Source organism: Haliotis rubra, unplaced genomic scaffold (genome assembly GCF_003918875.1).
Source record: "Haliotis rubra isolate DU_JTF1 unplaced genomic scaffold, ASM391887v1 Scf573, whole genome shotgun sequence".
Taxonomy (NCBI): Eukaryota; Metazoa; Mollusca; class Gastropoda; order Lepetellida; family Haliotidae; genus Haliotis; species Haliotis rubra.
In genome coordinates this window covers 315,731-335,704 of record NW_025767272.1, presented here as the reverse complement: position 1 = coordinate 335,704, position 19,974 = coordinate 315,731, and the positions used below count along the sequence as shown (strand labels likewise).

Below are 19,974 nucleotides of genomic sequence, written 5' to 3'. Positions count from 1 at the left end.
AATTGGTGGTAGTGCTCTTTTCCGGAGCAGAACTCTAAAACCGTTCACTATTTCTTCACCAATCTTGGCACATTCATAGATCTGGTGATGTACTGGTGCCTTTTGGTAGTTTGGGATTTCTGAATAAAATATTTTTGGTATTTCCATGGCAACAAGTTTGACATAGACTGAAATTGGTGATAGTGCTCCTTTCTGGAGCAGAAATTTAAAAACCTTTCAATACTCTCCTTCCACTTTTCTATATACACACCTAAATATTTGACATAATCATAACTCGTAGACATAATCATGTTGAGTATTTTGCCATTGCGGGGGATATTGATGACTTTGTCTTCTTGTTTCAACTGATTTGTGACCTGAGCTCTATGCACAGGACCACACACCACCACCAGACAATATCGTGTGTATATAGACTAGCGCTTCGTCTCTGAACGATTCCTTTTATGTTGTTAGGAGGTCAGAACCTGAACCTGGGAAAGCTAGACTTGCTTCATTTAGGGCTTTGGCACTGCAGGGAGGGCTAGGTAGTAGGGAAAATAATGTGGTTCAGGGACTGTGAGACAGACTATATTGCAGGGAGGGCTAGGTAGTAGGGAAAATAATGTGGTTCAGGGACTGTGAGACAGACTACATTGCAGGGAGGGCTAGGTAGTAGGGAAAATAATGTTGTTCAGGGACTGTGAGACAGACTACATTGCAGGGAGGGCTAGGTAGTAAGGAAAATAATGTGGTTCAGGGACTGTGAGACAGACTACATTGCAGGGAGGGCTAGGCAGTAAGGAAAATAATGTGGTTCAGGGACTGAGACAGACTACATTGTAGGGAGGGCTAGGTAGTAGGGAAAATAATGTGGTTCAGGGACTGTGAGACAGACTACATTGCAGGGAGGGATAGGTAGTAGGGAAAATAATGTGGTTCAGGGACTGTGAGACAGACTACATTGCAGGAGAGGGCTAGGCAGTAGGGAAAATAATGTGGTTCAGGGACTGTGAGACAGACTACATTGCAGGAAGGGCTAGGTAGTAGGGAAAATAATGTGGTTCAGGGACTGTGAGACAGACTACATTGCAGGGAGGGCTAGGCAGTAGGGAAAATAATGTGGTTCAGGGACTGTGAGACAGACTACATTGCAGGGAGGGCTAGGCTGTAGGGAAAATAATGTGGTTCAGGGACTGTGAGACAGACTACATTGCAGGGAGGGCTAGGTAGTAGGGAAAATAATGTGGTTCAGGGACTGCGAGACAGACTACATTGCAGGGAGGGCTAGGTAGTAGGGAAAATAATGTGGTTCAGGGACTGTGAGACAGACTACATTGCAGGGAGGGCTAGGTAGTAGGGAAAATAATGTGGTTCAGGGACTGTGAGACAGACTACATTGCAGGGAGGGCTAGGCTGTAGGGAAAATAATGTGGTTCAGGGACTGTGAGACAGACTACATTGCAGGGAGGGATAGGCAGTAGGGGGAAAATAATGTGGTTCAGGGACTGTGAGACAGACTACATTGCAGGGAGGGCTAGGCAGAAGGGAAAATAATGTGGTTCAGGGACTGTGAGACAGACTACACTGCAGGGAGGGCTAGGCAGAAGGGAAAATAATGTGGTTCAGGGACTGTGAGACAGACTACATTGCAGGGAGGGCTAGGCAGTAGGGAAAATAATGTGGTTCAGGGACTGTGAGACAGACTACATTGCAGGGAGGGCTAGGCAGAAGGGAAAATAATGTGGTTCAGGGACTGTGAGACAGACTACATTGCAGGGAGGGCTAGGCAGAAGGGAAAATAATGTGGTTCAGGGACTGTGAGACAGACTACATTGCAGGGAGGGCTAGGCAGTAGGGAAAATAATGTGGTTCAGGGACTGTGAGACAGACTACATTGCAGGGAGGGCTAGGCTGTAGGGAAAATAATGTGGTTCAGGGACTGTGAGACAGACTACATTGCAGGGAGGGCTAGGCAGAAGGGAAAATAATGTTGTTCAGGGACTGTGAGACAGACTACATTGCAGGGAGGGCTAGGCAGTAGGGAAAATAATGTGGTTCAGGGACTGTGAGACAGACTACATTGCAGGGAGGGCTAGGCTGTAGGGAAAATAATGTGGTTCAGGGACTGTGAGACAGACTACATTGCAGGGAGGGCTAGGCAGTAGGGAAAATAATGTGGTTCAGGGACTGTGAGACAGACTACATTGCAAGGAGGGCTAGGCTGTGGGAAAATAATGTTGTTCAGGGACTGTGAGACAGACTACATTGCAGGGAGGGCTAGGTAGTAGGGGAAATAATGTTGTTCAGGGACTGTGAGACAGACTACATTGTAGGGAGGGCTAGGCAGTAGGGGAAATAATGTGGTTCAGGTACTGTGAGACAGACTACATTGTAGGGAGGGCTAGGCAGAAGGGAAAATAATGTGGTTCAGGGACTGTGAGACAGATTACATTGCAGGGAGGGCTAGGCTGTGGGGAAATAATGTGGTTTAGGGACTGTGAGACAGACTACATTGTAGGGAGGGCTAGGCTGTAGGGAAATAATGTGGTTCAGGTACTGTGAGACAGACTACATTGTAGGGAAGGCTAGGCTGTAGGGAAATAATGTGGTTCAGGTACTGTGAGACAGACTACACTGCAGGGAGGGCTAGGCAGAAGGGAAAATAATGTGGTTCAGGGACTGTGAGACAGACTACATTGCAGGGAGGGCTAGGCAGTAGGGAAATAATGTGGTTCAGGGACTGTGAGACAGAATACATTGCAGGGAGGGCTAGGCAGTAAGGAAATAATGTGGTTCAGGGACTGTGAGACAGACTACATTGCAGGGAGGGCTAGGTAGTAGGGGAAATAATGTGGTTCAGGGACTGTGAGACAGACTACATTGCAGGGAGGGCTAGGCAGAAGGGGAAATAATGTGGTTCAGGGACTGTGAGACAGACTACATTGCAGGGAGGGCTAGGCTGTAGGGAAAATAATGTGGTTCAGGGACTGTGAGACAGACTACATTGTAGGGAGGGCTAGATGGTAGGAAAATAATGTGGTTCAGGGCCTGAGAGACAGACAAGTTTGTACCCAGATTCAGACAGTTTCAGTATTTTATGAAGTGTGTAATAGTCACTCATCCTGCTAATCACCCAATTTCACTTATTCCATCATGTTCAGCCATGAAAGTAATCATGTTAGACAATCTCCAGTGTTAAAAGCTTTGTCTTGTATCGTTGTACATTTATGGGATTTTAATAACCTCATAAAACTACGATGGTGCTGATGCAGCTATTTAGTACACCCAGCTCTGGAATGATGAGCGTGACTTAAAGACCGCTGCTGTGGGTCGTGGCGTCGGCGGACCAGAAGATCAATGGTGCTGTGATAAAGCTGGAGTGTATTTATGACCGACTATTAGTTTGATCAGCTTATGAAAGTGACAACAATTACGTAGAATTAGTATTTGTCAGGCTCCATTATGTCAGTGGAATTCTGTGTCCGAAGTGCCACTTGTCAATTCGTGTTGATAGTGTATCGATGGATCTGATGTTGACGATCCACCTGCATTCTCCTACACTTGAAGAGTTTCATCTCTGGATCAGTTCTCGCGGGATGTGTATGGACAGAAGTGACAGATTGTCATGTGTGATCGATGGTGGGGTGTCCCTGCTGTCTAGTGGTTGGTTAGGGTTTGGTGCTGAAATGGTAAATCATCATGTTCGGTGATGTTTAATCACAAGGTCCTTGTTTTTGTTGACAAAGTTTCTTTTGAATACACAATGCCATTTAGTAAGTGGTCAGGTGTAACGATTGTTATATTTGGGATTACTTTTTGTCAGTAATTTACAGATTTTAGTACTTTTTGGGTTGAGTCCCATCCGGGATTCGAACCCACACCCGCAGAGTCAGGCACCTAATTGCCAGCACACAAAGTCAGCCGCCTAACCCGCTCAACCAGGGTGTGAGGTCCAAGCCGTTTCATGTGGCTAGTCAGGGCATGTTATCCAAGCTGTTTCATGTGGCTGTTCAGGGCGTGCTATCCAAGCTATTTCATGTGGCTGGTCAGGGCATGCTATCTAAGCTGTTTCATGTTGGTATTCAGGATTTGCTATCCAAGCTGTCTCATGTGGCTATTCAGGGTGTGCTATCCAAGCTGTTTCATGTGGCTATTCAGGGCATGCTATCCATGCCGTTTCATGTGGCTATTCAGGGCATGCTATCAATGCCGTTTCATGTGGCTATTCAGGGCATGCTATCCAAGCTATTTCATGTGGCTGGTCAGGGCATGCTATCTAAGCTGTTTCATGTTGGTATTCAGGATTTGCTATCCAAGCTGTCTCATGTGGCTATTCAGGGTGTGCTATCCAAGCTGTTTCATGTGGCTATTCAGGGCATGCTATCCATGCCGTTTCATGTGGCTATTCAGGGCATGCTATCAATGCCGTTTCATGTGGCTATTCAGGGCATGCTATCAATGCCGTTTCATGTGGCTATTCAGGGCGTGCTATCCAAGCTATTTCATGTGGCTGGTCAGGGCATGCTATCTAAGCTGTTTCATGTTGGTATTCAGGATTTGCTATCCAAGCTGTCTCATGTGGCTATTCAGGGTGTGCTATCCAAGCTGTTTCATGTGGCTATTCAGGGCATGCTATCCATGCCGTTTCATGTGGCTATTCAGGGCATGCTATCAATGCCGTTTCATGTGGCTATTCAGGGCATGCTATCCATGCCGTTTCATGTGGCTATTCAGGGCATGCTATCCATGCCGTTTCATGTGGCTATTCAGGGCGTGCTATCCATGCCGTTTCATGTGGCTATTCAGGGTATGCTATCCAAGCTGTCTCATGTTGGTATTCAAGATGTGCTGTCCAAGCTGTTTCATGTGGCTATTCAGGATGTGCTGTCCAAGCTGTTTCATGTGGCTATTCAGGGTGTGGTTTGTCAACTGTTTTGCATGACTATTCAGGGCACGCTATCCATGCTGTTTCATGTGGCTCAGTCAGGGTGTGGTTTGCCACCATATAGCTGGAATATTGCTGAGTGCGGCATAAAACTAAACTAGCTCACTCGTATCACAATTGTGTAGACTGATGCACAAAATGTTGATCACTGGATTGTCTGATCCAGACGCGGTTATTTACAAACCACCATAGTTGCAATACTGCTGTGTGTGGCATGATACACGAAACAAACAGAAGCCACCAGCTGCTGGGGATTAGTTTTCACACCATATCATTGTGTATTCCTGTCTTGTAAATGTCACACAAGATGTAAGGTTGATATGTTTGGAGATATTGTCAAAATGGGTGAAATCAGTTCTTGTTGGCAGAATATGTTGTTGTACAGATAAGTTGCATTTTTTTAATCAGTACTTCAATTCCACGTCAAGCCCAACTCACTCACTTACTCAAGTAGATCTGAGTGAGTTTAGTTTTACACCGCACTTAGCAATATTCCAGCCATATGACGGCGTTCTGTAAATAATTGAGTCTGGACCAGACAATCCAAAGATCAACAGCATGAGCATCGATCTGTGCAAGTGGGAACCGATGACATGTGTCAACCAAGCCAGCGAGCCTGACCACCCGATCCCGTTAGTCGCCTCTTACAACAAGCGTGGGTTACTGAAGATCAATTCTAACCCGGATCTTCACGGGTTAAATAGTTCTGAAGACCTTGATACCGATACCGTAATGGCTTATTGAAGAGCATGTCAGTCTCTGTGTTTTCAACAAGCCATCAATTTGAGATAACCCATCAAATCACCGACGCATGCCTAGTAATTTGATTGATTAATTGTCTCCGCCAGAAGAACGGGCTCATTTATAAAAATAGACGATTTCTTTACATGACAAATTATTGATGAAGCTATTTTTCATTCCTCACAGCTGATTGACAACTTGTCATTTTTTTCATTTAAGTAATTTTGGAAATTGAATGCCACATGTATTTTCGATATGGTTGATGATTAAAAATAAAATTATGCTTTGGAATAGAATGAAAGTACTTGACTTCAGATTATGCCCTCGACATTCTTCCTAACTGATCAATATTTCCTATTAACTTTTGAACAGACCAGCTATTTTGTTTAAAGAAATTCAAATTGTTGCAGTTTCATTTTTGATGAAACAATGCGATGTGAATTATTTTTTTGTAAAAAGTATTGATTTGATGATTTTGATAAATGATTGATGGTCGTATCCTGAATTTGCTTTATAATGATTAGAAACGATCATGGCGTATTGATTGAAAACAAGTCCGATGTGGGTGTTGAACAAAGAGTGCAGGTATTTAATATTGAACAAATATTGAAAATATGGCCATCAGTATCAATTAAACGTTCCGTTTGATTGCAATTTGGGAGAAAATCTGCATTTACATTTTGGCGTTGATGGTGAGTTATGTCCCTCTTGTCTTCCAGGATATTGCTTTTGGTACCAGGTCATTTTTGTGCTTGGGGGTTTCACTTGAAGTGAAATCCTCTCGTATTTCTACACTCAATTTGTGTATGGATACACAGTGTCATTGACAAAGTGGTCAAATGTTTGTTATGTTTGGATTTACACTTTCTTCGTACGACTTTCTACTACTTTTGGGGTTCAGACCCAACCAGGTTTCGAACCCACACTATCAGCTGTACGCTGATAATTAGGTGCCTGTTTCAGAGAGTGTAGGTTTAGAGACCCGTGAAGATCCTTGTTAGAATTGATCTTCAACAATCTATGTTTGTCGTAAGAGGCGACTAACAAGATCAGGTGGTCAGGCTCGCTGCCTTGGTTGACACGTCATCGTATCCCAATTGCGTAGATCGATGCTCAGGCTGTTGATCACTGGATTGTTTGGTCCAGATTCGATTATTTGCAGACCACCTCCATATAGATGCTCTGCTCAATCAATTTACCCGTGAAGATCTGTGTTAGCATTGATCTTCAGCAACCCATTCTTGTTGGAAGAGGCGACTAACGGGGTCGGGTGGACAGGCTCGCTGACTTTTTTACACATGTCATCATATCCCAGTTGTGTAGATCGATGCTCATGCTTTTGATCACTGGATTGTCTGGTCCAGACTTGATTATTTACAGCTGGAATATTGCTGAGTGCTGTGTTAAACAACAAACCAGCCTATTGAATCTCAGATGGACTCAACCCCAAAAGTTCTAGATTTTATTGAGTTGAGTGTAATCTTGAATATAATACGTTACTACTGCCGTGGGTTTCACTGGAAGTGATAAACATCCAGAAACGAATAGTTTTTAACTAAAGTTACTGTGAAATTGTGCCACATTCTGATTGTTCCAAAAAGTTCAATTCACTTTTAAAACCACAGAAACTTTCTGAATTTCTAAAAAAGGTGTACTTATTTCAAATGAATTCAATCACATTCAGTTTGGAAAAAGGTAAATCTACATTTTTTCTGATTAACTTTATAAGTCTGACCAGACTTGTATACGCCATTCCGACAAAACCAGAGATCATTTACCAAATCAATGGGCATCCAAGGTCAAAAGACCGAACATATATGGGAAAAAATAAAGTGTTTCAAACTGGAAAAGTCAAGAAATTTCATTTCTTGAAACATTTCGCAAAATTTCTGTGACATGTCATGCAAATGAACTTAAATAACAAACAAATAACAATCAGCTTGTTACATTTTCCTGGAAACTATAGTTCATTGTCTTGTAAGCTATATCAATAAATCTCTGTCTATCTTGACCTTTTCTGAAAGCGTGACTTTATGAATAACTCCGGAATGATCCTACAATAAAATCCAATTTAACCAAGGTTATCTGAACACTTGATATGTACCTTGTAGACATTTGCAACATTCAGTCTGCTTTATGGCAGACAGAAGTGCATTGTGGGATGCCAGGACTTCCTGCCATAAAGCAGACAATTGGACAAGAGCAACTCAATTTCGCTTCTATCCAAGAAACCATGAATTATGGTAGGTCTTTTTTAGTCAGTGAAATCAATCCAAAAAATGAAAAGATCGTGATCTTGTAGAGATAAGAATGTATGGAGTCAGCTGAATGATTTTTCATGTGTTTTTGTACCAAATGGGGTTTGACAGGTTGATGGAATTGAGCCTGAAAGTGAATGTTTTCTACAGGGATGAGAGGCAACGCAGGTAAGAAATATGGTTTGGGATGAAGTTTGAGATCACGTTCATGGTGTCTGCTTTCTAATGAATGTCCTCGACAAGTATTGACCATATTGTTGTGATCATGCACAACATCAGGAACAGATAACAGGTTGGAGAAACCTTCCGATCGGCCTATAAAAGGCCGAACGGGTTATTATAGGCCGTTCTGCCTATTTTGCTAGAGGCCGATCGGGCTATATTTGACCATTATTATTATCATTTAACAAACTATCAATTTCCACACGAAATGGTCTTATAGGACCATAGAGATAAATAGTTAAGGACTTCCTCAGCTTGAAAACGTTTTTGTACAAAATGGAAATTTATATCATGTTCAGGAAAAGATGTTTCATTTAAGAACACAATTTTGCACAGATTTTCATTTTGAAAACTAAAACTGAATATCTATGTCATTAATTTTTCAGTGAAAATTGTCAAAAATATTACAGACTGATATTTAATTAGCAACTTCCAAACTCCTTTATTATGTGATGTAAATGCTCAAGAAGGGTTTGAATGAAAACCTTAGGACATCAAACCCTGAATGGTGTTAATATCCTCATGCAGAAATCCACCACTTCAAATTTATTTGATAAATATCATACCTATAGGCCAATCGGCCCATAGCAAAATAGGCAGAATGGCCTATCATATCCCATTTGCCCTATTATAGGCCGATCGGTAGGTTTTCCCCAACCCGGATAATACCATCTGAAGTCATCAATCTCCATTCGTTGGTTTCACATTAATTTTTGACTCGCTGTGCGCATGCGCAGAGCGTGTAAAAATATCCACAGGCCAACTTCCGGTTTGGTCGTAAGCTTTACCGATAGTGTAAACACACTCTAAAGAAAGCAAAAATCAAAACAAATATATGGTTTTATGTCGAATTTAACTGATCTCAATTCATTTATGAATGGAAGGGACCGGAATTAGTTAAATAAATAGCTTAACGTTTGTAAACAAGCTCTTGTATAAACACATCTCACCACCACCCGTCCACCGTCCTTCCTACACATCCCCTTCTCACAAGTAAAAAACACATCTCTGATGCAATGCCATCAAAATAGGACATCAATTATTGAAAAGCATAGGCAAATGGATGTATGTACTCAACTATGAACAGTTGTCACACATAATTTATCTTCATAGAGCTTTTATTTAGAGTGTGTTTATACTATCGGTAATACGACCAAACCGGAAGTTGACCACTGGATAGTTTTTACACGCTCTACGCATGCGCACAGCGAGTCGAAAATTAATGTGAAACCAACGAATGGTCACCGGCACTTCCATAGTAGAGACTATTAGAGTTCACGGGACGTATATCCTCAGGTGAATGGATGTTGTCATATCATCCTGTTGGAGGGGCGTGATGTCAAATTTAAGAATTCATTCATTTTCTTTTGAACAGTTATGAAATTTTGGCATACAAAGCGATGCAGTATAACGTGGACTGTTGATGTTGCAGAAAGCGATGCAGTATAACGTGGACTGTTGATGTTGCAGAATCACATTTAATCAGCATGCACTTCATCTGTCTTCTTACATGATGTTGCGGGATGAATTCACTCACTCACTCAACCTCTCATTAAAACACCCGTGAAGATCCAGGTTAGAATTGATCTTCAGTAACCCATGCTTGTCGTAAGAGGCGACTAACGGGATCGGGTGGTCAGGCTCGCTGACTTAGTTGACACGTTATCGTATCCTAGTTGCGTAGATTGATGTTCATGCTGTTGATCACTGGATTGTCTGGTCCAGATCCGGTTATTTTCAGACCGCCATAGCTGGAATATTGCTGAGTGCAAAGTAAAACTACACTCACTCACTCACTCGATCACTCGATCCCTCACTCACTCACTCAAATTCCAGGTGAGAATCGATGCTCCCGCCTAGGACTCGACCAACAGGATTGGATGACTCACTGACTTGGTTGACATGTCATTGTATCCCAATTGTGTAGATCGATGCTCTTAATGTCAATCACTGGATTGTCTGGTCCATATTCAGTTATGTACAGACTGCCAAAAATTATTCTAGCAGGATCAGAAATGTATTGTTTTAGGTTCCAAGAGGTAGTTGGTTGTTAAACGTAACTTCTTTAAGTTGCTAGGCAATCAGTATCAAGTCTAGGAAATCTCAATATTAGTGATTTGTTGGGGTTTTTTTTAAATTCTCTCTTTAAATTTAATCCACATAACATGTCAAATCAGAATTGAAATGTAAAAAGTGGTCAAAATATTATTGAAAAACATATCATGAATGAAATCGGAAAGTAAACTTAAGATTCTTTATAAAAAAATGACAGAGTCAATTCCAAGTTTTAATTCTTCACCTGAAAAAGAAATATCTTGGGAGTATCTTGGCTTCTTGCCAAAGCCTGTTGTGTGGGTTTCAGTGAAGACATTTCACCATCAGGATCCCAGTCACTTGTTCTTGTTAGTTGGTTTGCTGTTTTACATCACACTCAGCAATATTCCAGCTATATGGTGGCAGTCTGTAAATAATCAAGTCTGGACCAGACAATCCAGTGATCAACAGCATGAGCATCGATCTACATACCTGAGATGCAATGACACGTGTCAACCAAGTCAGCGAGTCTGACCACCTGATCCCATTAGTCGCCTCTGACGACAAGCATGGGTTCCTGAAGATCAATTCTAACCTGGATGTTCAAAGGTTTTCTGATTCTTGTCAAAGCTGTGAAGCTGTGATCTGGGTTTTGTAATGAAATACTCTACTTCTCCCAGTCAGCTTCCCAGAGAGAGATACCAACAGACATGCAAAACAGCCACAAATTTCCCCTCATCATGTTTTTCATCATTCTCTTCCCACAGAGGTTACTTGTCGTATCTTCCAACGAACCTCTGTTCTAATAAGGCCGTATTTCCTGGTTCTCGTAAAATCCCCTAGCGGCAAAAGCTCGCAACACGAATTATATCTCCCTTCTTTCTATCCAATCAGAACACGTGTTACATCGACTTAGATCCAACTAGACTAATACAAGCAAATGTGGGGCCAGAAATATCCTTCCTCTGCTGGGCACTTGTGTTGATGTGACACACAAGACATTTAATGGCTAGCTTGTCCGTTGTCAATGGGGCCATGGAGACGATTCTGAGTTTTGTCTAGAAGACACGTTTGCACATCGCGCAGGGGAAGAGGTTCTAGTTTTCCCGAAGCATACGGAAATTACCGAGATCTTGCGAATGATCACTTTTGAAACAACGTCGCTGATTGCACAACTAAATCTGATTGCAACCAATCACGAATCCTGAACACTTGCACCATGAAAGGGCCGTATTAGAACAGGTTTGTAGGAGGATATGACGAGGAACCTCTGTAAGAAGGGAATGGTTTTTCATATGTTGATGGAAGAAATAAAACCATAGCTCATCATTCTTCTAATCCCATGAAGAATAAAAACAGTTGATCGGGCTACACCTCATCTTTTTTCATCAACTTAGTTGTGTTTAAGAATCTCAAAAATTTGATTTAAGAAGTCAGTGAACACTGACTGATTTGATTGGTGGTATTTTAATCAGAATTTATTCTTCCAGCCTTGAGATGTGGATCATGGTTGTGGCTGCGATTGTAAGGAACTGGCGATTGTCTTGGTTGTAAAACGGCATCTGGAGTGTTAAGTGTTGACAGAACTTGGGTGATTTAATCTGGGGATAGGATGGACGGTTGGAGAGGGTCAATTTCACCGGGGCAAACCTGCTTAGTGGGATCAATGAGGGTCGGTAATGACGTTTGGGGGAGTATTCCTGTTCACGGTCATACATACGGTCAGGCAGGTCAATATGGTCAGTGCCACGTATGTGTAGCTTGGACATTGAGACTTCTTGAACCTGATAAATTTGTTGAATGATGAGGATGGTGATGGGAAGGAATATGATGATGAAGATGATGATGATGATGATGATGATGATGATGATGATGATGATGATGAAAAGGACACCAAAAATGGTCTGCACACATAGTACCCATGTGGGGAATTGAACCCGGGTATACAGTGACAACAGTGTGGTGGAAACATTGGTTGAAATGAGACGGGATTCTCATAACCTTTTTGCTTCAAATGAATATTTTTCTTGATAAGCAATTTTTTGTCTCTATGTGGTACCTGTATTTGAAATACTGCTTCATTCAGCAATTTTGCAGCTGTGTGACGCCAGCTGTATGACGCCGGTCTGTAAAACTGAAAGTTTGAACCAGATTATGACATAATAAGCATCGATCTCTGCAATTGAGATACAATCTAAATGGTTAAAGTGTTCGCTCAGCACACTGAAGACCAGGGTTAGATTCCCCACATGGGTACAATGTGTGAAGCCCATTTCTGGTGTCTCCTGCCATGATATCACTGGAATATTGCTGAGTGCGGCGTAAAACTATACTCACTCACTCACTCACTCACTCCACCCACCCACCCACTCACTCACTCACTCCACCCACCCACTCACTCACTCACCACTCACTCACTCACTCACTCACTCACTCACTCACTCACTCACTCACTCACTCACTCACTCACTCACTCACCCCACTGTGTGGAAACATTACTTGGGTTAGTTGTACAGTGTTTGTAATGTTCAAAATGTTTATCTTGACCCTTGGATCTGATGACCTTTCCCAAATGATTTGACTTCCTGATAGAACTGTATCCCCATCAGTGCGATGTCCCTACAGTAATGAAATGTTGAAATTACGCCAACACAAATTGCAATACAATCACTGCTCATTTCATGATACTCTTGTATTTCAAAGACAATTTTTCCAAATTTGTTTCTCATTTTAAGGATGAAATTTAACAATGATTCTACTTCAATTTGTTTGTTTTTTAGCATTTCATATGAAGGAGGCATTTCATTTTAAACTAATGCACATTTTAATTTAAATGTTGAAAGTTAAAGCTTTTAGATTGGATTTTTGTTTAGGATTTGAGTTGTCAGAAATTAAAATGTTTGATTCAGAAAATGCGTGGGAGAGAGTGTATGGGATTATCTTTTTCAGATTGATTAGAACAGATGAAATCCCATCTTAGTTTGTCCTAGTACTCCTATCAGTTATGTTCCCTGATGTACAGGGACAGTGGGGTAGCCTAGAGGTTGAAGTGTACAATCATCACACTGAAGACCCAGGTTCGATTCCCCACATGGGTACAAATGTGTGTAGCACATTTCTGGTGTCCCCCACCCAGATGCTGCTTGAATATTGCTAAAGGTATCTTAAAACTAAACTCACTCACTCACTCACTGACTCTTAAAACTAAACTCACTCACTCACTCACTGACTCTTAAAACTAAACTCACTCACTAGTTAGTCATAGTAGGACTACCAGTCATGAGTGAGTGAGTGAGTTTAGTTGTACGCTGCACTCAGCAATATTCCAGCTATATGGCAGCGGTCTTTAAATAATCGAGTCTCGACCAGACGATCCAGTGATCAACAGCATGAGCATTGATTTACACAATTGGGATACGATGACATGTGTCAACCAAGTCAGCGAGCCTGACCACTTGATCCCGTTAGGCGCCTTTTACGACAAGCATAGGTTACTGAAGACCAATTCTAACCCTCATGTAGCTGGAATATTACCGAATACAATATTGACCAACAAACCAACAAAACAAACCAACCACATTCAAATATTCATCACTTCTTTGACTTTCTGCTCCCACTTGAGTAATTTTTTGCAGACAACTGAGACAAATTATTATCTGGGATGACATTTTGAATTTACTTTTCACCAAATAAAACTGTAAAACAAATAAATTCAAGTTATCTGAATTTTAATGAGAATTACATGTCAAACATGATTTGCTATTTGTCAAACATTAAATTAATGAGCCCCAAAATACATTAACTGTGAAATTCTCGGAAACAACCTTTGAGGTGTATTGATAAAAGGCAAACACCAATGAGGCCTTTATTTGAAAAACGTCCGCTGGCCTCCAATTCCAGGGTAAATTATGCAAAAAAATATCCATTGACCAAGTTTGATTACCATGGTGATTCTCACTTTAGCCAGAATCCTGTAATTTTGGCGTCGGTTTCACATCTGATTTGTGGAACGAGTCAACTAAAGTTAGGTAATTTAATCACAAAACATTGGCGGTATCCCGTTACCGATTCCAGAAAAACCTCCACTCTCCGCCAGGGGAGTCGTTAGAGTCAGAAGATTGAGTGAACTCACAACTAATTTCCAGATTTAGGTTATTCAAAGGAATGGGGTGGGGATATTTTGTGCAGGATTCTGTTACCTGGGGTAAATATGAGGCTCGTGTCTTGTTTTCAGCCAAAGAAAATTGTGTATCTTTTCAAGATGAATCCAAAGGACCTTCTTTTACAGGGTGTCAAAGGTTTTAGACAGTCTTGTTTAAACATGACAGAAATTCTGCTATTTTTGGTTGGTTTTGTTCACTTCCAGTTTGTAGCAAATTTGAAACAGAAAACTTGAGAACAACTCACAATTACATCATTTGTGTTACTTATCAATGGAGGGGCAATATTATTATGCATGGAAGGCTGGGGATCTACTGTGTGAAAGAAACGACACATGGACACAAGTAATGACCTATTCTAACATCTGTTCCCCTCAAGAATGATCCATTTAGGATTATTAAAAATATGACTGTTAAGGCTTTAATCTTATCATTTTGATTAGGACCCAACTCATTAAATTTGATCATGGAATTGTAAATGGATGTCAATTAATATGCAAATTGATTTTGTTTAGTGTGAAAGCCACATTAAATTTGAAACCATGATATGTACGTGAAATCTACAAGGGAGGTTATGGGCTGGAACTACGGAGAACATGCTTTGGACTAATGGGAATGTACCTCGCTGAATTAGGTAAATGTTATTCCAGATGAAAAGCAATTCTTTTGAAATGAACAAGTGTTGATTTCAAGTCCCCTGGGTCTCCTTACAGGGGAAGCAGGGTGACAGAGTGATCGATATCACATGTGATGACAGATGAGACGTATATGTATTTCATGAAAGATCACAGCACCCCTCTCCAAAACAAATAAGTTAGTGTCTGTGTACACCAGGAGATACTTCTTGTGAATAATGCATCAGTCATACTGTGTCATCTTGGAATCAAATCGCGTTTGTTTTGGGTAAATGTGTCCGTTTGATTAGAGCATGGAGTCTTGATTGGCTGTCAGGTTGGTTACAGACGAGGTGTTGATTTCACGCTGACGTTGCCTCTTCAGTCATGAAAGGACAGCATGTGTCATTCTGATTGTCATGGATAATGTTGTGACATTTTTAATGTCACAGATGGCACATGTCATTCTGACACTCAAAGAAGCTACAATTGTCCTTCTGGGTGTTGGAATGATCCATGTTTTCTGGGTGTCATACCTGAAACGTCCTTCTGGGTGTCATACAAGAAACGTCCTTCTGGGTGTCATACAAGAAACGTCCTTCTGGGTGTCATAGGAGAACATTTGTCCTTCTGGGTGTCATAGAAGATACATTTGTCCTTCTGGGTGTCATAGGAGAACATTTGTCCTTCTGGGTGTCATAGAAGATACATTTGTCCTTCTGGGTGTCATAGAAGAACGTTTGTCATTCTGGGTGTCATAGAAAAAATGTTTGTCCTTCTGGGTGTAATACAAGAAACGTCCTTCTGGGTGTCATGGGAGAAATGTTTGTCCTGGGTGTCATAGAAGAAATGTTTGTCCTTCTGGGTGTCATAGAAGAACCATTTTGTCATTCTGGTTGTCATAGAAGATACATTTGTCCTTCTGGTTGTCATAGAAGAAGCGTTTGTCATTCTGGGTGTCATAGAAGATACATTTGTCCTTCTGGGTGTCATAGAAGAAGCATTTGTCATTCTGGGTGTCATAGAAGAAATGTTTGTCCTTCTGGGTGTCATAGAAGAAACGTTTGTCCTTTGGTTGTCATAGAAGAAGCGTTTGTCCTTCTGGGTGTCATAGAAGAAGCGTTTGTCCTTCTGGGTGTCATAGAAGAAGCGTTTGTCATTCTTTTGGGTGTCATTCTGAAGGTGTCAAAGAAGCGTTTGCCATTCTGGGTGTTATAGAAACAGCCTTTGTCATTCTGGGTGCTTAATAAGAAGCATGTTTCATTTTAGGTATTTTAGAGGAAGCATTTGTGATTCTGAATGTGCCCTTCTTAATTTGATAAATGATACATATTTTCATTCTGAATGTCATAGACGATACTTGTATTAGAACTTCCAGTTGCACAAAATTTAAATACCCTCGAGAGCAAACAAATACAAAGCTACTCAATATGATCAGAGTTGTCTGAAAGGGCTATATCTTGTCAGCGTATACAGCAGTACAGTGTATTGTACAGCATTGTCTGAAAGGGCTATATCTTGTCAGTGTATACAGCTGTACAGTGTATTGTACAGCATTGTCTGAAAGAATATCTTGGGCTATATCTACAGTGTATTGTACAGCAGTACAGTGTATTGTACAGCAATGTCTGAAAGGGCTATATCTTGTCAGCGTATACAGCTGTACAGTGTATTGTACAGCATTGTCTGAAAGGGCTATATCTTGTCAGCGTATACAGCAGTACAGTGTATTGTACAGCATTGTCTGAAAGGGCTATATCTTGTCAGCGTATACAGCTGTACAGTGTATTGTACAGCATTGTCTGAAAGGGCTATATCTTGTCAGCGTATACAGCAGTACAGTGTATTGTACAGCATTGTCTGAAAGGGCTATATCTTGTCAGCGTATACAGCAGTACAGTGAATTGTACAGCATAGTCTGAAAGGGCTATATCTTGTCAGCGTATACAGCAGTACAGGAAATTTGAAGGGAGGGGGTTCAGGGGGGTTCGAACCTCCTGGACCCCCCATTGTCTCCACGAACCCAAAACACCAAAAAAAAAAGAAATCTTCAATAGTGATCTTAAGTCATTTTCAAAAGGGGCAGAGAGGGTCAATCCCCTGAAACCAACAACACCCCACCCCCGGTGATCCTCCAATGCATGCTGAACACTTAATTACAGAGTTGATAAAATTCATTCCAAGCAAAATATCTGTCAGTCATACCCTTTATCATCATGATATAGCTTATGATGACAGCCGTTGTCTATATGTGATATTTTACTGTTATGACCCAATATGTTGACTCTTGATGCGTCCCACTGAAGCATCAGCAAAGAGGCTGAACAGAGTTGTCTCCCCTCCCCTTATCACGATGTTCAACATCATTGTCATAAACTGTTATTTGATGCTTCCCTCTGCAATTTTACAGACGTACAATATCAGACTTTAAACACTGAAGCTTAGAACACATAATCCAGTGACTGACGTCATGAGCATCTATCCTAACCAAGCCAGACCACAGAATCCATTCAGTCGGCTTCTGTGACTAGCGTAGGTTACTTGTTGCAACAAATGTACACAAGTAGAAAGATTGCTGAGTCGGCAATATACAGCTAGTGGTTGATGTTGTGAGCATCAGTCACACTGAGCCATCGATTTAATAAACTCTTGTGTAATGGACGGTTCATTGGCTGGTTGTTTAACGCCACACTCGGCAATCTCCCAGCCATATTGGGATCAGTTAGCCTGACCACCCGATATCGGCTGTGGTCAGTTAAACTTCCTGTGAACTCTTTAGAAACGATGTGTAACATCGCTTTCGTTAGGATTTACCTTTTTGCTATTTATGACAGACGACACATTGAGGTACCGCAATAATCATTGTGAAAAATGTGTCGGAAGCAGAAGTAAAGAAGAGAAAGTCAAACTGGAACAAAGATGATCGAGGTCCTGATTTTGACGGAATTCATGAAAGCAAACGCCAGTGTTTTGGAGGGGAGGTATGGTCCGGGCGTGACATCGGCGAAGCAGCAAGACGCGTGGCAGGTAATGTAAACATTGGCCTCTACGGTCAACCTGTTGTCAGTAATACAGAAATGTTTTAGGCTACGTGCCAGACATTCTTTTTTATTTGTTTTGAAAATATATCTTGGCCATGATGGGGCTACAGCTTGTAGTATCAGGAATATTTATAAACTTTCCATTGTGTTTTGTTAACTGACAATTCCCTTGCTGCAGACATGAGACGAAATATAAAAGTTTGGAGTGATATCTAAAGTATTCTCATCATATATGTGGGATCAATTACTTAACTTGAGAACAATTTCTTTCAAGAATATTTTGGAAAAATAAAATTTAGGAAATCCTACTTTGAAAAAAATATCCTTTCTCCTTAATATTCTGTCTCTTAATATATCCACAATTGTAAAACATATAATTGATTTTTAACATGTTATGGTTGTGACTTGGTGTTTTGGTATTTGGGTCACTTCTGAATGTATGTAATGAGTGAGTGAGTGAGTATGGTTTTATGCCACTTTTAGCAATATTCAGCTATATCACGGCGGCAAACACCAGAAATGGGCTTCACACATTTTACCCATGTGGGGAATCGAACCCAGGTCTTTGGCATGATGATCAAACGCTTTGACCACTAGGCTACCCCAACACATATGTAATGAACGACTGCTACTTATATTGTAATAACACAAAACAACATGCTTGTTGAAATTGAAAGAACATTTATATGAAAATTACAAGCACATTTTAATCATTTCATTTTGCAGAGAGATTTAAGCAGCCATGTCACAACCAGAGGGAGCCAGAGGGAGCCAGAATGTGTCCTGTGGAGCCAGCAGTCCATGCAGATGGAGCCATAATGCCACATGGTGGAAGCTCTGTTGAAACAGAAATTGCAGCTGGAAATAAAATACCTCACATTGAAAAAAAGATACCTAATACATCAAATCATGAAACTGAATTAGCTTAAACTGCCATACATGTATCAGAAATACTTACATATTTGGATATTAAGTGTCATATTTCATACTTTGTCTAACATAAGGGTTAAAGAGATTCTGTTAGAAAAACTATCGGGGGACTTTTAGCCGAATAGAAATAAAAGTTTCAAAAGTACATAGTTAGGAAGATGATGAATAAAATATTACAAACAAATAAAGCTCTTGTGTATAATGTATTTAGAGTACAGGTGATAAAGCTGAATTTTGGTTTTTGGGGAGGATTTTGTGTATTAAATTTAACAGAACATGATCTACCATTTATGGTTCTAACTCAGACACTATTACATAACGTCATAAAATTTTACTTGGAAAGTTCGTACTGGTCAAGTGCTCCCTATATGTCAGTGCAGCCAGTGATGGAGTGATTTCTGGTAGACCTCCATTCTGCCCATCACGCCTTCCATATCCATCATGCCCATCTGTGGGTGGTACTGGAATGTTTCTGTCCTTGTATATGTTGTGAAGGTCAGCACAAGCTATCATCACCTGAAATATTGAATCATTAGTGATAAATGATCAAAATTAAACCTACTTCGTTAATAGTTAGTCTACAAATACATGCATGAGTTAGATATAAAGTTAATATTGACAAGGTCATGCAATAGAAATTTTGAAATGATGAGCTATTGAATTGCCATTTACATATTTTCAATGGCATAAGTAAATAGAAATTCAAACAACCCCATGACTGTTTATATTCGTGATATAGTTATGTCAATAAATATTGTTGAATATTTTTAGTGATTCATACATCACGCTAAATTGTAATTTTATATTCATTTTGTTGCTATTTATCTTTGATACCTGTCATTTTGTTTGTATTATTTATGTGGCAAGTAAACAGTGCTAAAGAACTAAATGTTGTTGATTATATTTTTCTTACCTTGCAAGCCTTCTCAGGTTTTAACCTTATTTCCCCATGAAGTCTTCAACAGGAAATCTGTGCTTGAGTTGGCCAATGACCCTTTCAACTGTGCTCCTTGTTCTTTCATGTGATCTAGGTTATGAAAATAACATATC

General features: G+C 40.6%; 2 protein-coding genes across 3 annotated transcripts in view; one reads left to right on the top strand and one right to left on the bottom strand.

Moving 5' to 3' along the window:
• LOC124254501 (NAD(P)H-hydrate epimerase-like) overlaps positions 1 to 19,974 on the top strand; it is a 391,625-nt gene that overhangs the window by 222,968 nt on the left and 148,683 nt on the right. The window lies entirely within an intron of this gene.
• Positions 18,659 to 19,974, bottom strand: part of LOC124254500 — a 110,856-nt gene continuing 109,540 nt past the window's right edge. The window contains exons 4-6 of the transcript XR_006892474.1: positions 19,838 to 19,951; positions 19,260 to 19,440; positions 18,659 to 18,831 (exon numbers count right to left, since the gene is read on the bottom strand). The gene's annotated coding sequence lies outside the window, so the exon portion shown is untranslated. The remainder of the gene's footprint in view (positions 18,832 to 19,259; positions 19,441 to 19,837; positions 19,952 to 19,974) is intronic.